The sequence below is a fragment of the Mugil cephalus genome, chromosome 9 (assembly GCF_022458985.1).
Source record: "Mugil cephalus isolate CIBA_MC_2020 chromosome 9, CIBA_Mcephalus_1.1, whole genome shotgun sequence".
NCBI classification, from domain to species: Eukaryota; Metazoa; Chordata; class Actinopteri; order Mugiliformes; family Mugilidae; genus Mugil; species Mugil cephalus.
This window is the reverse complement of record NC_061778.1, coordinates 25,179,381-25,193,694: the sequence shown is the minus strand read 5'-3', so window position 1 is coordinate 25,193,694 and position 14,314 is coordinate 25,179,381. Positions and strand designations below refer to the sequence as shown.

General features: G+C 39.7%; 1 long non-coding RNA gene across 1 annotated transcript; it reads left to right on the top strand.

Moving 5' to 3' along the window:
- Positions 1–2,182: 2,182 nt before the first annotated feature.
- On the top strand, positions 2,183–9,700 carry LOC125013979. Its single transcript, XR_007113420.1, has 3 exons — positions 2,183–2,542; positions 6,675–6,828; positions 9,604–9,700. It is a non-coding gene; the product is annotated as an uncharacterized LOC125013979 (long non-coding RNA).
- Positions 9,701–14,314: the final 4,614 nt, after the last annotated feature.

Sequence of the window (14,314 nt, the reverse complement as noted above, 5' to 3'; positions counted from 1 at the left end):
TAATGAATTAATGAGGAAAGTTGTAGAAATTAATGAATGTTTCTGATAAGGTGTTGTCATGCCGACATGATGTTACATCCTACTTCTGAGTTTAACATTGTGAGAAGTACAACCGTTAGTTAATACTCTGTTATGAAAGCACTGACACGTAAATCATCAGTTCAGTTCTCTTCTTAGTTCCTTTGTCTTCGTTTACTTTAACTCAAAGTTTTTATTGCCCGCCAGTTGGCGAGTTTAAGTTTTATTTTTGAATTATTCTCGCCACACTTAACGCATGACTTTTTCAAAGTACAAGCTGAATTTGTATTTTAACTGTCAAGACAATAATTTTGAAGATATTTTCAACCGGCCATCGGAAATATTTTTCAACTCAGTCATTGACAACCACTTTTTAACACACGCCATCAGACTCTGCTCCACGGCAACTTCACAGTTGTCCACTTTGCCTACATAACATAATGATCGTGTTATAACTAAAGAAACTCATCTAAATCTAAATAATTACTTTAAGTAATTAGGTTCCACTTGTGTCCTCATTTTCGTTCATACTTCTCACTTTAATTAAATTATTTTGGTATTCTCATCATTTTCCATTACTCTTGTTATGTTATTCATCACCTTGTTCATTATTCACTATTCACCTTTGTAAATAAACCACTTATTTCACTTAAGTCGTTGTCAGAAAGTCCTTGTGAGCTGGAAACAGATGATCCCTGTAGTGAGAGCTGACACCTCAGATATGATGAGATTGATTATTTAATAATAATTAATATTGATATAATTTTAATTGATTTATTCTCAGAGTATTCCAAATCTGTGGGTGGTGCCCCCTTTTGACGAGTGCAGTTATTACACTTAATTGTTTAATAACTTCTTTCCCCTACATTATTGTGTAAGGTTAAAGAGATTTCATTACTTCCAGGGTACCCTATTTTCACCGGTTACTCCAAAATGATTTCTCAATATTATTCAATGGTATTATGTTACTTTAACAAAAATGATTTGCGTGAACAAAAAAAGGCAAAGAGTCAGAGTTCAGTATCAGCTCGTTCTTATTAAACTTAACAGTACATACATTTGACAAAATGGACTCAGTGCATTTTGATTGTTTAGTATGTCAATTGCATTGACTGGACATTGCAAACCACAGGATTCAAACACAAATGCGCAACTATGCAAAAAACTGTTTCACAATTGTTTTGTCTACATTCTGCATGAAGTGCAATGGATTCACAGTACGCATATGATGATGCATCGCCTGAACATTGGTATAACAGCTTTCACCGATGGCAGTGGATGATGTTTATCTGTTTTCACAATTTTATGCTGGATGAATGCTGTGCCGAGTCAGGTACAATGGGTTCATCACTTGAAGCACGTTCTTTAAGAACATCAACAGTGGCCTCATCTATGGCGACTTCATCCATGTCCTACGGGACACACAGATAGGTAAATGAAGGAAGATAAAGACGTATTAACCAAGCCATATCGAGAAAAGAATAAATCAATATAAAATTATATTGTATTATTAGTAGATGATACTAAGAGAGAATTGACATCATGATTCTTTAAAGACTATCATTTTTTGACTAAGGAAACATCGTGCATCTAGTGACTTCTTTAGTTTTATTTAGTTTAGTTTGGGAATTCAACCTCAAAATATAGGATAAAAAAAGAAAAGAAAAAAGAAATGAACCAGCAATTACAACTATAAAGCCTTTGATTGTGTATTCTGTGCAAACAGACCTATGAATGAAAATGTTTAGAATTAGAAGGTGAACTCAGCGAATAGCTGTAAGTGATTAAGACAACAAACAAAGGCACAAATTCAAAAGCATGATTAGTTCCAAGGTAAACTGAAGAGTTTCATCAGATATGCTACATATTTACGCAGAAGAACCTCATCTGCCTCCATCACAACGAATAGGTAAATTCAATAGTCCATAGTATATACAGTCAATGGTGAATTCAAGTGCAATAGCGGTCAGACAGTATCCCTACTGTCAGAAGTGAGAGTGTGCAGGTGTGTATGAGTGTGAGAGTGTGTGGTATGCAGTGTTGAGTGTAACGCGTTACAATCTAAGTAACATACGTTACAACGCATTTCAACTGTTTTCTAAAGAATTCACATCGCGAGACATCCCGGCAACAGGGAAAAAAGCCGGAAGTAAGCGCTGTTTCCTGTTGAGGCGGAGATGGCTACAGACACGATGCTAGACTCTACATTTGCGCGATGGGCATTCGCCCAAAAAATAGCACGAGTAACTTAAAGAAACACCTGGACCGGTGCCACGCTAACACTAAGCTGAGAGAGAGGGATGCACCTGTGGAGAAGAGAAAGAAACAAGAGGACGAGCATACAGGACAGACAAAGCAACAAAAGTTAAGTTTCTCTCGGTCTGGCATGATTGTTGAAGCCAGAGAAGTGAGGAGACTGGTGGCAGAATTTATTGTGAAATACATGCCCTCCCTATCAACGGTAGAATCGCCAGCGTTCAGACAGATTGTCCGCAAAATCCCCGTGAACACCAGCAACGACAAGGTAAGCTAACGTTGTCATAGAGAGTGGGGCATGCGGCCATCAATTTTCAATGTTATTATTTTAACCTCTTAAAACCGACAGTCCCCGTACAAGGGACAGCGTGAGATGCACGCACAATACAGACTACCAGCGTCTGCTAGGAAGCAACAATCCTAACAGGGAGCGTGCCAAAATGTTGAAAGTAACTCAAAAGTAATACAAAAGTAGTGTAACGCATTACAATTCAGAGATAGTAATATTGTAATGTAAGTAATTACTTTCAAATGACAGTAACTAGTAATATATGATGTATTATATTTTGGATGTAACTTGCCCAACACTGGTGGTATGGAGGGTGGGGGGTTACTTGTAGTTGTTTCGAGTTATGTGTGTAAAGCACTTTGTGTTGCATGTCTATGGATGAAATGTGCTCTATCAATAAAGTTTGATTTGATTTGATTTGATTTGATTTGATAGCGGTTAAAGTTACTCAGCTAACGCTACCGATTGAAGTTTGAAGGACCTGCGATACTGCTTCAACACAAAGGACAGGGAAGCGATGCGATGCTGCCTCCACAGATGGCAAAAATAAATAAAAGTAAAACACTCAAGGCTCACATTCGCCGACCCTGAACCCCAACGGCCACACCCCAGGTCTAAAAATCCCAGCAAGAGGCCGACTGGACGACTAATGTACACTCTACTTTACACTTAAACACACACACACACATACAAAGTAGCCTGTTGTCTGACACCTATCACTAAACACTAACATATATTTACTTGATGAATTTACGTACTCAATATGTGGCCTCTTCCTAAACAGTGCATTCTTCCATCTTGGCGGGAAACAACACACATTCTTCTTCTTGTCTTACAGAGGTTGGCGGTGTCGCACTAGCGCCCCCTCTGAATGGATGGCCACCTCCTGGCGCCCTTCCATTTCCGATGGAGGCCTAATTAGGTGAAATTACGTTTCAGTTCTCTACTAAATAATTTTCATTCAACGCGTGAGAAATTCGTACATTCAACATTCTATATAATAAACATAACTTTAGTTGATTAAATCATGTTCACTAAATGAATGTAAATGAATTGTGTTGCATCTATTAACTTTATTTTTGTAGATTCAAAGACCCGGTGTGTCACTGTACATATGTGTGGGTTTCTCTTTCCATTCAGTTTCTGATCTTGCTGCTCTTCCTGGAACACATTGCATTATGGTAATTCCTTCATGTTTAGAACATATAATCTTTTCCATTTCTGCAATGTTCTTCCCACTGCCTTACACTTGACTTCAACCCCCCATATATTCCCTGCTTCTTCCCTCTCTTAACTTATACCTGTAGCCCTTTCTCTCGTATTTACTTCGATATATCTGACCCTTTAGCTCTTTCCTGGTGAGTCGTGATCTTTCTCTGGGGTCTAATTAATAGAGTCTTGCTGAGAGCTCAGATTTACTCGACCCCACTACTGTGCCAGCAGCTTCTTACTGTTACAAGGAAAGGAAGCAACCACACACACATACATACAAACATAATGGGAGTCTTACACAAGATGATTACAAAGATGAACACCATCCTGCCATAACATTATGACCATTATATTTTGGCCATGATCACTGGTCATTGTGATCGTGGAACATGTCAGTGAGTGGGATATGTTAGGACAGGGGTTTCAACCTTTTTTCCTCTAAGATCTATTTAACAAATAAATTGGTGAGATCTACTTGTAACATTTATTCTTATTCTCTTTTTTTTTTGTAGTGTATCTCACACTACTATAAAATTGAAATATGAATGTTGTCAAAACAAGACAAAACAAAACAATGAAATTACAAATCCAGATATTGTAGCTTATTCTCATGTCATTATATCTGTCCAGGTTTACATATTTCACACCATATGTGTGATATATAATCAGTCTTTATATTCAGATATTAATAACAGGTGCCGTGACATGATTAAACCCAATAACATTTACGCATATAGCCTGGTGGTAAATGATTCAATGTCAGTTCAGAGACACAGAAAAGTCCGCTTTGCAGTGCGCAATAAATCCAGACATGCATGCACCACTGACCAGACACATACTCTTTTGTTTCTGTTTGTTTGCTCTTGTTGGTACCACTCACTCATCAAGGCTGAGCACAGTGCAAGTGTTTGATTGACAACTAATTGACAAGTAATCCCTTTGTGTAAGAAGGGGGTGTGACACTTTGACTGGACATACAAAATTGTGACCCTTCGGGCAGCTACATGGAAAAGAGCCGTAACACTGGAGATCCCTGTGTTAGGCAGCTAGTGAACGCTTTGTCCTCAAAGTTGATGTCTTGGAAAGTTGTAAAATGGGAAAAGGCTCACGGTTACTCCTGCATGTGGGGTGTAAAGTCTGGCCAGTGTGATCCAGTCCTATAGATGAGCTCCTGTAGCTGAAAAGTGTCAAAACACACAACGTTTCACAATTTAGGCCTACACTGGGCACGTGAACATCAGAACTGGACCATGATGCTGTGGAAGACCATGTGTCTCAGCCCCTTGCCTTAGGTATGGGGATGTTTGGGTAGCAGTAGCTCAGGACGTATCATCCAATAACCAAAAGGTTGGCAGTTAGATTCTGCCCTATTTCTAATCTGTCCATTGTGTCCTTGGGCAAGACCCACCATGCTCCCAGTATGAACTCCACTGGTGTATGATTGCGATGAGTGATATCAGCCATGTTTCCATCAGTCTACCCCAGGGCAGCTGTGACTCCTAAGGTAGTGAACGGATGAATAATGTATTCAATGTAAAGCATCTTTGGGTATTTAGAAAAGTGCTATATAAAACCGATACATTATTATTATTATTATTATTATTACTTGGTCCGTAACAATGGTCAGGTGGCGATACAAGTCAAAGTAACATCCACATGAATGTCAGGACCCTGCTTATGGGAACATAAGAACATCAACGTTATTGCTTCATGGGCTGGTGGTTTTAATTTTGTGGCTGATCGATGTATACACATTTGCAGACGGGGTCGCCCTCTGTTTTTTCCCACCCCGTCTCACTTAAAGGGGCTCACACACACACACACACACACACACACTCACACTAGACTAGAACGATGACATGTCCTTAACATCAAGATTAAAATACAAGAAAGGTAAAAACTAAAGGATGGTAGAAATTACTTTCATTGGTTATTAAATAACAGGGGCAAATGAATGGATTTAATTTGGACATTCATTTTTGGAAAATAAATAGAGAAAGAAACATATTTCCCTATATGGTGCACACTGCACAGCAATAAAACCTTTCAAGCATTCACCCCATTCTGAGTAAAATGTCTCTTGTTGTGCTGACACTTCTGTCCAGTGCTGTCCGTTCAGTGCAATTGGAATGCATGGAATATATTGCACCCACAACTAGTAATGACTTTGTGCATGTGGTAAACTTGAAATCGTCTTGTAAAGTCAAGTAAAATGTCTCCATGCAAAGTGAACGACTACTTTTATAGGTGAGAGACGGCATGGCTACACTGTGGAGAGATGCTTCCCACACTGCCCTTGTTGCACAGTGTACTTCAGACATGTGAACAAGAACTGTTCTTGTCATGGACAGGGCTTCAGTACAAGTCTCAGTCTGCATTTAGACTGACACAATAAACTTTTACAGGTGGAACTGTGAATTTGCCTGGGGCACAGCGACTGGATCTGAGGATATGTTTGATTTTGAATGAAAACTGTTTTAACAAAAACTTCCTACTTTTTCTGAGACTTTATGAGTCATTAATATTCACAGACAAGATGGAAAGAGACAGAATGGACCAGGGTTCTCAGGCAGAGGCCACTGGACACCACTGTCAAAAAAAAAAAAAAAAAAAACAATATTCACAAATGCAATACCATTCAGTCACCTGGTGTGTCAAGCACCGACTAGATATAGGTTGATTTGGATTAATAAACAAAAAATGATAAAAGGGTCCAGTGGGTGCATTTGGGTGACTACCAGTTCAGCAGACAGATGCAGAAAGATGTGAAACCGAAATACCTCAGAGTTAAGCGGCAGTGGCCGTTGTCCAGCACCAGCCCCTCAAGACTTACCCATTATCAGTAGCATGCGACTCAGCTCTCTTCTTTCTCCCTCTTTGGCATCTGCCCTTTTAACAGGATCACACCAAACAAAGACTCGTCTCCTTGATGTGTACCAACCAATCGATGAGACTAATGACAGCCTGTGATCTTGATAGCGGTTACAAAGGGACGTAGACCTCCTTGTGCAGTTTTGGCAAAGGACGCTTCCTCTATCCTCTGAAAACAACAGGTATGATGGCAATAATGTGGTTGAAACCGTCACCTATAAACATTTTTAAGCAGCTCAGGGTTTGGGGGCGTTTATTAAAGTGCTCCAAATCCCATTAAAGTACGCTATAGGTCATTAGGGACACCTTTCTGGACTGGTTGCCTGCTGAGCACAAATCTTACAACAAGCACTTAAGTTTCCAGGAACAAAAGTTGCCTAGCTTGCACACAGACAGGCACACACACATAAGCCACAGAGAACTAACTATGCTTAGCATGTTAGGGGCATGTGACAATTTGTAGCCTCAGTGGTTTCAATTAGGAGTTTAGAAAACTGGGAAGGAATACAACTCCATTTTAATTCCAGGAGCATGTAACTGTACTTTGATTTGCATTTGCCCGCTGCATGTGCTCACCGATGTCTAGGCTGAAGTGGGGTGCCTGATTAAAATTGGTTTTAGGATTGGAATAAACGTACACGGTAAAAAGCTGCAGACATGCAGAAACACACGGCCCATAGGCAAATGAGCATCAACAGTGTCAGAGGCCAAAGCAATTTTAAAATTTAATTTTCACCACAATAAATTGAATATTGGCAGCAAGAGGCATCGTGCTCGTGAATGTTTGAGCAGGCTTAGGTGTTGACAGGGAACCGTGCACGTGTGCGAGCGTGTTTGTGTGAATAGCACTTCTGTTTTTTTCCCAGTATAATCAGTATTCAAGTCAGCGTCAGAATGCATATAATTATTCTTTCCATCTCCGGGTTTCACAAGCAGACTGTGGCAAACTTGGTCCACTGGCCTTTGTTGCAGAAAAAAAAAGAAAAAACGGCCACATTTAACATTTTGAAATTTGTGACGCAACAGCAGGAAAGCAAATAAATTGTTGAAGAGGGAGCAATTTATTTCTCCTTGCACAACTCCGCCCAGTAATGTGATGAACAGCAGTGAGGGGGGGAAAAAAACATTTTGTGAAATATACATGTTGGAATTGATAGGAGCTACGGCGTACGACGTCATTATTTATATAGACATCCTAGTTTGTTTTTTGTTTTTTTCAGAGGAAAACTTTCTGTAAACTCAAACACTTTTTCCATTTTTTTTATTTGTTTATTTTCAAATTTAACTTGGTATTCTACTTTAGAATGTATTCTTATAATAGACTACATAATAATCAGGGAACATGCCCAATCTCCACTTCCTCTTCCCCTGTTCCCATGCATCATTCCCCATTCACCTGTGATTCCTAACAACAATTACACCCTCACTGTATGCTTGGGGAAAGGCAGGAAGAGAAGAAGAAGAGAGACCTGTTAAGGATGCATGAAAGGGAGTAACAGAGAGAGAGTGAAGGAAATGAAACACGTAGGGGAAAGAGAGGCATAGAGGAAAGGCGCTAAAGAAAATGAATAAGAACATAAACAAGTCTCTCACCTCTGTTTCTCTTCCTTCAATCTCATATATAAATGTGATGGTTCCTCTCCCCATACAAAGCCCCACAGGCAATTTAAAGAAAGTAGGCCAAAATGAAATATGACTGCAATATAAAAACAACACTTCAGACACACGCCAGCCTGATAAGACCCTATTGTGTGTGTGTACATGAACAACTGTGAAAGACAGAGTGAGTTTGGGGTAGGTACGGGTGCAATGGGACACTAAATGGGTCGCAAGACAGTTGAATGTTTTATTAAGATTGAATCGAAAGTGGGATTTCAAATGAAGTTTTACACCATTGAAATGGCTGTATAATCTATCATCCCGTTTCTTCCTCTACTGCTCACGCACACGCCCACACACCAACAGACACACACACAGAAGGCTTTTTCCTCTGCAGTCAGGCAGCACTCACACTTCTCTAACCTTTTAGCCACCAGCACACTGTAGCATAAACAGGCTAAATCCCTGGTAATCTGACTGTGACAGGCAAGAGGGCCGTGTTGACTAATACTAAAGAGTGAAGCCTGACCCAAATATGGATATGGACATTAGCCAAAAATGTGACCTCTTGTTGATAACATGATGTCATGCATGATTGCGTGAACACTAAAACTAAAGTGAAGAGGCTTTTGGTTTGAAAATGGAGATTGCAGCCTTGAGTGGCAGTGCGAGATGACCGTATTTGCTTGTATGGGTCTTAAAGTCTTAATTACGCAGAAATTATATGACTGAAGTGGACACTCATCTGACCCAAATATCCTGTTCCAAGTGGGGATTTTAAAAATGCAGTAGGTTCAACTAGGGTTGATAAATTCACCGTTCTGAGGACAGAGCACTTGCTAGCTCCTGTTACGAGGAAATAGGTTTTTATATTTCAGATGTTCTTGGTGAAGTGTAACGCTTTTTTTTAATGAGGTTTATGAATGGTGTGCACCTTGTGGTGAACTCTCAGTATTTGCCTTTAGTGGACAAGCTTACCTCATGTACAGTGTTCTTCACTTGGCAGGATATGGGTTTTAATTTTTTCACTGGAAATGCATCCGAGGTCATGGTGAATGTCTTTCATCCACGACCCAGCCATTTTAAGTTGCAGAGCTCGGCAGTGTTTTCTTTCTCTCTCTCTGTCGGTATGAAACTGTTAGCTAATGTCCCTGCCATCTCTGGATTTGCTTTGTCTTTACAAGATTTACATTTTCTTTACAAAGATACTTGAATGTATGCCGTGGGTTTAACAATTTCCTAATACAAACGATTCCAGTGTTTTACCTGCTTGACTGATTCAGTAATTAAGGGATATCCCTCACGTGTCCAAGTAACAGCCTCTGAATCATCTAATTACCTTTGCTCCTTTCCAACAGTGGGAGCACCATTTCAAACCTGTCAGGCCAGGACTCAAACGCAGAGAGAGATACAACTGAAGCTGACTGTATTGAATGAACAACAACAACAAAAAAATATATATAATTCCTTAATTTCAGTTTAACTGTGAATGCCGTCTAATTAAAGGTGAGAGTCTGCTCTTTTTTGGGGGGGAGGGGGAGTTAGTCTGGAGCCCCTCTGTTGGGAACTGATTATGCTCTGGAAAAGATATGCCTGGCATTTTGAATTGTTCAGGTGGGATTTATGCGGTTATGCATAGAAGAGTGAAAACAACATAGAATTCAACAGGATGTTGAATTCGTTTCAACAAAATGACTGATTCATTGTTGGACTTTCCAATTGCATGCAGAGGTAATTTATCTCTCTGTTGGTTAATATAATAATAATGGAGTGTTACCTTACTCATATTTTGAGTCTGTCTATGCTAGAGTATATATTCATTATACACTGTAATTTGAATATGTTTTAGAAAACAGCTAAAATACAATAAAAACATAAAATATATAAATATAATATATAAATATAGCCAGTTAAAATGTTCGTAACCATATCTTCTTTTTTTTACTCATCTAAAACTACAGATTTGGACCATAGGTGGCAAACATTAGTGTTTTTTTGCATGCCAAATTGCAGCAAATTTACAGTAGTTGTTGTTTATCTCTTAGGTTTCCCAACAACCCCTGTCTATCTGTCACAAAGCAGACAAAACTTATTTGTCCCATGAAATAAACCCTTATATATGCGTTTTTTGTTTGTTTCTAGACAGCCTGTCTTCTTGTAAAACTTCATTACGCCAACATTTTCTCCAATCTCATTTCTTTCATTTGTAATTCCCTTTCTTGTCAGTTGTGTTTGTGGTTTGGTAGTGAGAGGAAGTGAAAGGGGTTGTCTTTTAATATATGCCAGCTTTCTGTCTCCTACTCGCTGGAAAACGTGCACAGCCCACATCAGTCACGAGACAGCTTGTGTTTCTCCTCATGCTTGGGTTGTATTGCTTTGCTCTGCAGAGTAATATTAGACTTTGGGTCTTCATGTTTGCTCTGACAAGTGTAATGTAGCTCAGTGAGAAATGAAACTGGCTGACTTGTTGCTTTCTGCTGTCTGGCTGATGTAAACATGGTGTTTACTCTGCTTTTTGACTGCCGATGTCTACTGCTACTGCACAGTACTATTCTGGGCCCAGCCACTGCACTGTAACTGATACTTGGAGGCCTCCGGAATCCAAAAAAAATAAAAAAAACATGGGCAGAGAGAGGAGTGCCAGTTTGTGGATGGTAATGTGGATCCACTGTTCCCACTATGTCACACCTGACCTTGTCACTCTCTATTCCCCACTCCCTTGACTGAGTTATTTATTTAGAGCTCTGCGTTCAGAAACCTGATAACCAGCCATCTCTCCTTCATTACACTACTCCATCTGTTTTTCAGTTCACCAGCTTTTAACTAACACACCCCCAACCTATAAGCCCACCAGCTCCCTATCTGTCTCTTTTCTACCAATTAGCCAATTAGGGAAGCGTATGTCAGTGAAGGATAAGCACTGTCTATTACCTGTGAAGGTTAAATGAAGCCAGAGCTGTCTTTAATTCATTCATTCTGTGCAGGTGCATGTTGGTGCATGTGCCCTCCATGCTTTCTGTGCATGTGGTATGTCTGTTTTAACTGACTGTTCCATGACTGTTGCTCCATGGTTAAGTCAAGGAATTCCATCCGACTCCCGTTCGCATGCTCCTTAATACGTCAGCTTTCCTCTTACTCATTATTGTTACTATCACCGATTGGCAATTATAAATTCAAATAAATGAAATAAACTGATTTATCCATGCTGGAGGATTTAGCAACCTCAAAAGCTCTGGCTTCAAATGTTTGCGTGCAAGTGGATATACGCCCAAAGTGCGCGCACATGCACGCACACAGTAGCAGAGACATACTGAAAGAGTGTGGTATAAACCAATATCCCTCTACGTGACACCATGATTGCATATTTACTATTTTTTCCCCTTTCTTTTATTTATTTCTTTATTTTTACTGCTTATCCCTGGCTTCATAACAGCAGATTAACATTAAAATGCCCTGGGTGAAATTAACTTGTGTGTGTTCAAGGCAGGGGTGTCCCAACTTTTTTCTCTGAGAAGGGAACAAAAGGGGGAAAAAGTTTAAAGGGGCATATTTCAAGCTTGTTATGCAAATAAGTTATCGGACCTCCTGAAAACTGTGGAATATATGTTTAACTCTTTGCTGTACGCAGTGGGAACAGTGGTGCTGGGTTTTGGACTAAAGGATGGTTGCCGTGGCAGGAGTAAGTTGTGAATCACATCACAGAGAGAGCTGTTGGTCAGTCTGGTTCTCAATCTGCTTCTCTGTAATGCAAAATAAATGATCCTAAAAAACTGATAGCTGTGTGGTGTCTATGGAATCTGTGCTCTCATCACATGCAATTAACAAGTTTTCAGTTTGCTGCACTACTGTGTTTCTAGACAAGCTGACATTGTTGAATGCCAGACTTTTCTTATAGGCACATTAATTATACAGTATATCTTCAGTAAGGCACTCTATTATGAAGTCACAGTCTGAGAAAGGTTTCCCGTGTCGGGTAATGAGTTGAGTACCTCAGAAGTGGCCGTTGTGGCCTGTGTTTTGTTGGCATGGAATTAGAGCTTCAGACTAGTTGCCATTTGCTTAAATTCCTGCTTCCTGCCATTTGCTTAACTTCCTTCTCCAGCTAATCATGTTTTGTGGAGAGACTGCAGCATAACATCAATTGTCCGTAGCCACTAGCGCCACCTATGGTTAAACTTAGTGCAAGTTCTGTGTGTGGGCCAGTTAAAAACCGACCACAGGCAGCAGTTAGCCCGCGGGCCATAGTTTGGACAGCTCTGGTTTATGGGGTTACATTCCAGTCCACAGCCTATTTTGATGATGTTGGAATGAGATGAAGAGAAAACATTCTCTCAAATTTTCCCATCAAATGCCAGTCATTTCTTCATCTAATCGCCTAATCCCTGATGGTGTGCGGTTAGGCCGAAGACGATGCTGTCTGGTTTCTCAAACGAACTGTTTCCTTCCTCTTCTTCTGTCTTTCTGTCCCATTGCGCACATTGAAAGAGGTAGAGTGAATATAAGAGCAGAGAATGAAGTTAAATGTTCCCACATTTACATTTATTTCAGTCTTCAGTACAACATGCACCATGATAGTGAACATATTATTAATCAGGTTGATATATACAGACAGAGGCCTCAGTCTGTTGTGCCAAGACACTGCACTGGAGTGGGGCTGTTTATTGTTAATCTAATTGCACATGCTATAAACATGCTATAAATAACATGAATGCATGCACAAATACACACACGGACAGCATACACAAACCCATAACACTCACACACTTAGCACTGAAAAAAATTCCATAAAAGTTTACATTTCTCTCTGGCTTTGGCTTGCAAAAAAAGTGGAAAAGGAAAGAAGAGATGACAATAACAAAAGAAAAAAAGCCACGGATAGAGAAAGCAGGGAGTAGTGTGAGAAATAAACAAAGGACAGACACAGGAAGCTGCACAATGAGAATTAACTTGATTCTGTATTCAGAGGTATCCAAAGAGCAAGTCTAATCTAATGTTCAACAACATTCAATGCTGTATGTTCTGTGCTACATTTGATTAAAAATATATGGCATTTTTCTGCTTTATTCTCTCGTTATCGTTGCTACTGGTACGAGGTGTGATGAGAAAAGTGGGAGACAGTGGAGTCTCCCACTTTCCCTCGGGTGGACATTGAACAAGTGATTTCCCAACCAGTGATTTCCTAATGTGTGCACATGTTGTTTGTGTTCCACCGACCACAGAGGCGATTCTAGACTGGACTAAGTTAATAAATGTTAGCCGTCAAAGAAAGAACAAACTAAATAATGTGATGCTGGTGGATTTTACTTTTTTCAAAATGTGTCTCTCCCACTGTTAAGTCAGCCTAGCAGTATTTATATTATTATAAATAATCATTTTCATTATCTGCTACACTTACTACTGTTTTTTCCTTTCTCCTCTTCAATATATTTGTCTTTCTTTCAGAGTGAAGATGACTTACACTGCATGAGTGTACACTGCCAGTCAAAAATGTGGCCACATCTTCTCATTCATTTCAATGAGAAGAAGTGTCCAAACTTTTGATTGGTAGTGTCTGTGTTTGTGAACACTGCCCAACTGACCAGGGGACCTAAGCAGTTGCTTGGTTTGGCTGTTGAAAAAATGTACCTCTGACCACCGCAAGCTGAACCTTGAAGAGGACGCGAACCCTTATTGATTCTTTGCTGGCACTCATGGTTATACGGTAGGGTACTTCAGTTATTCATCGATCATGCATCATGATGCCATCTCCCCTCCACTCATCTCTTAGACTCATCTCTCTGTCATCTGGATACACAGGATTCTTATGAATTTATCTAAGAATGCTGTCCATGACTTTCGTTCAGCGTTTAATACAATCATCCCCCAACCAATCATCCAAAACCTGGACTGCTCATAAGATTTTAGATTTATGACACTTTACAATAATAATAAATAACTAAAATCTGTATCTGGTTGAGTCCTTATGTCATGTGCTAGATACAGTTCCACCAAAGAGAGATTTCCTCTAAATTGTGCTGACATTTGAATTTAAGCTCTTAAAAATGCAAAGAGGTAAATGTATCCGATTCT